The 3,902-nt window shown below is 32.4% G+C and overlaps 1 pseudogene; it reads right to left on the bottom strand.

Annotated features, from left to right (window-relative positions):
• Positions 1–1,091: 1,091 nt before the first annotated feature.
• LOC140979133 (transcription factor MYB62-like) lies at positions 1,092–2,457 on the bottom strand (annotated as a pseudogene).
• Positions 2,458–3,902: the final 1,445 nt, after the last annotated feature.

Genomic DNA, 3,902 nt, shown 5'->3' with positions numbered 1-3,902 from the left:
ATATATATATATATATATATATATATGTGATCAAAGGTCCCATTATACGATACAATGGCTCCACATGTACTTGATATTGTGACAGATATATGAATACATCTCTCTCTGATTGTGGCTTCTAATTAAACATTCATAAAGAACTTCAAACATAGATTAAAATTAGGTCAACTTCTATTAATTGATCATTCTTTTTGGATATAGAGAAAACATTACATCAGTGATAGAAAACAGTTTAATTTGGTAGCATAAATATATCTTAAGATAAGTATATATTAGCAAATTACGATTTCATTAACTTCATTTTGTAATATCTAATTACATCAACTTAGCTCTTAAAAACTAAAATTAATTTTTTCAGTTTGTGGACCGTACTGCTTCAACTTGCAAGAAAGGGTTACGAAAAACACATGTATGGAACTAGGCCCAAAAGCGGAAAAAAGAATTGGAAACTATAATAAATTCCAAGCAAAAGGTGATTTGATTGTAAATTTAGGCGTGAAGTTTTACATTTATGCCACAAATCAAGAGAAACATGAGAGGGGGGAATGCATCTGCTTAAAGAATTCCATTTTCACGAGAAAGAAACATCCATCTCAGGTTATTGGTTCACATACCAAAAGTGCAGATTCTGTATATATTTACGATTTGACTCAATTTTTTTTTTCACAAAAACTTAGTTTGATTTCCACACACATATTGGTTCTATCACAATCAATCCAACATCATAGATCATGGGTAATAGTTATGTTACACAAGTATCCACGTTAAGCTCATTCAAGAGCTGTAACTTACTCCCGGTGTAGTGTAGTGTAGTATAGCATAGGGTTCCTATATCATACCGACTCAATTTTTTTTGACAAAATTGGATCAACTCGATTTGGATCCCAACCCCAAATTGCGAGGTCAAATAATTAGACAAAACAGTGACAGCATCCTTGAATTTTTTTAAATAATATTTAAAAAAATCTCAATTCAAGATCCCCACAGTTTTTGCATGGGTTAACAATAGCACAACAAATCTTTTAAAAAAGTTTTCCATACGTACGTGAATGGAGCTGATTGAATATTATTAGTCGTTTTTTGAGGGAATTTCACGTAAATAAAGTTGGTGACTCAATGATAAAGGCAAGTCAACAAATATGCATGCCCTGTCACAAAAACAAAGGGTATTGTGTTAGGTTCTAATTTTCCCACCATCAATGCCTAAGCTATGTTATTAAATTGCCATAATTCATCATTACTCCAGAAGGACTCCCCGAGTTCCTCTCCGAACCAATCAAAATTGACCACGTGGCATCCAGGAACTGATATATTTTGGGCATCCAATTCTTGCACGCGGTAGCCATGAATGCTGCTACCATCGTAACAATCTCCCTCAAGTGAGTTTTCACATGAAAATCTCAAAACTTCGGGACACATTAATTTCACTAAAGACTCAGTGCCCGTGTCGCTTGGATTTGGGCAGAGAGAATGAAAGGGAACATCGTTATTAACAACCGGTGAAAGGGAATTAGTTTTTTGAGTTTCCATGGTTGAAATTGAAACGGAGGATGAACAAGAAGAAGAAATAGATGCCAGTGATGAATTTTGTTCCATGCTTTCCTTCAATCTTCCCATCCAAAATTGGCGGATGACTTCGAGAAATTTCTTGCTATTGGAATCGACCTTAAGCTGCCGCGCCTGCTTCTGTACCCTCGTTCTCCAGTAATTCTTGATCTCATTATCGGTCCTTCCCGGTAAATGTTGCGCTATTTTTGACCATCTACAGTAATATACAAGTTTATGATTCTTGATTGTCAAGGGTTAATATATGGTCCAAAATTAAATTCAAAGAATAAATTTCACCTATTTCCCAAGTTGGAATGGAGTTCAAGGATCAAGAGTTGCTCTTGTGGGGTGAGGTTTCCACGTCTAACGTCGGGCTTCAAGTAATTTAACCATCTTAATCTGCAACTTTTCCCTGTTCTCTTAAGCCCTGCATACATACATAATTATTATTTAAGAAAGTGAATCTCTCCTCATGAATGGTTAATCAAAACAAAAGATTTGTGTTTTATGATTGCTTAACTGACAAGTTTCGGCACACATGTTTTTTTTATGTAATCAGTAGACAAAGTTATCCGAAAGTCAAATATAGTTTTAAATGTAATATAAATAAAATATTTTTACCCATATCAATCTTTAAATGAAATACTTGAAAGCTTTCCGGAGCTATAAAATGGTAAAAAAAAATAAACATTTTTATAGCAAGATCACTGTCGAGAAAGTACGCGTATAGGAAAAAACATATACCTGCAGATTTGGCCAACAAATTCCAGCGGCCTTCGCCATGGGAAGTTATGTATTGAATAAGAAGATTATCTTCTTCGAGGGTCCATTTCTTAGGTCAGTTTGGCCTTCATATGCATTGTTGGTTACGCTTTTAGGAATTCTTCCTTTACTCATTATCGTAATCATAATCATAAAACAGAAAAGTTGAGGGAAAAAAAGGAGTGATTTTTGTGTGGAGTGTGCAAGTGAAGTTTGAGTGGGTTTTATACTAGTGTTTTTTACTTTTTACCATTGTTAAACATATCGAAGGTGAAAAAAATGGACCCCATTGAAGAGAGAACTTCTCTTCCACCCCTAAACAAGCTTAGAATATGGTGTCTCGAAAAACGTATAGTTTCAAGTGTAGAACAATTTCAGTTACTATAGAGTATAGACAAAATTATGTAAAAAAAATTACTAATATTATTATTAAAAAATTTTAATTACAATTATAAACACATATACATGTCACGAGATATATTTTGTTATCGTATTTATAAAATTTAACAATTATATCACTCAATTAATTAAATGATTTGGGAAAATGGATTAAAATCGTTCACCAAAACATAGTTGCGTGACCATAATTGATTTAATAAAAGACATGCGACTAAAAATATCTTAGTGAGACTAAAATTAACATTTTGCTAAATAAAAATATGGAGTAGACTGAACTTTTTCGTGGAGAGCCCAAAGGGTTAAAAAAAATAATGGACCACTTCAAATTTCTTTCAAATGGTGGCCTCTGTGTGAGTTTCTAAGCAAGCGGAAACCGACAAATTTTTACTGCCCTTTTATCTCCAACTCATCTATTTTATTGAACCATAAAAACTTTACAAGTTCAATTTTTTAACTCACTTAACCAAATCTTTGAATAATCTTGGAGATTTTGGTGATTGGAATATCTCAGGAATATGAGAAGAGATAATGCATATTGAGTTTTATAGTTGTAGCGAGATTTTGATTTCTAAGATCTTGATATTAAAGAATAATAAGAATTTTAAGGGATAAATTATTCATCAAACTCAAAACTTATCTAACCATACAATTTTCTCACTTTTTCAATCTTGAAGTCTTCGCCTCTTCACAAGCTAAAACTGCAATTTTGAATGATATTAAAATATTAAAACCCACCAACTTAAATAAATTATTATTATTTGGACAAAATTCTGTTGAATAATACACTACTATTGCCCATATGTACCATCCGCCACGGTAAGTAGGCTCTTGCACTCAATATATAGCTAGGTATAGGTATGTATGATTCATTTTACACCGTCAAAATAAACTATTAAAATTCTATATGCTATTTCTTTTGTTTTGAACTATTTATGTTCATTATTTTCCCATAAACTGTATATTCCTAATTACAAGATCAGTTATCTTCTAATTATGTCTAAATAAACAAAATATACTTTTGTTTTTCTATATAACAAATAATACTGTACAATATATATAGTCTAAGAGAAATATAATTTCTATTAAATGATATACTGCGCAGTGACACAAAACCTTTTGAAGTCATGAAATTCGATTCGATGTGTTGTCAGCCATGCATGGAACTCCAAAAGTGAAGAGTGTTGCCGTGGTGG

Source organism: Primulina huaijiensis, chromosome 6, assembly GCF_012295235.1.
Source record: "Primulina huaijiensis isolate GDHJ02 chromosome 6, ASM1229523v2, whole genome shotgun sequence".
Classification (NCBI taxonomy): Eukaryota; Viridiplantae; Streptophyta; class Magnoliopsida; order Lamiales; family Gesneriaceae; genus Primulina; species Primulina huaijiensis.
The sequence above is the reverse complement of the archived record's forward strand: the minus strand, read 5'-3'. Positions and strand labels throughout refer to the sequence as shown.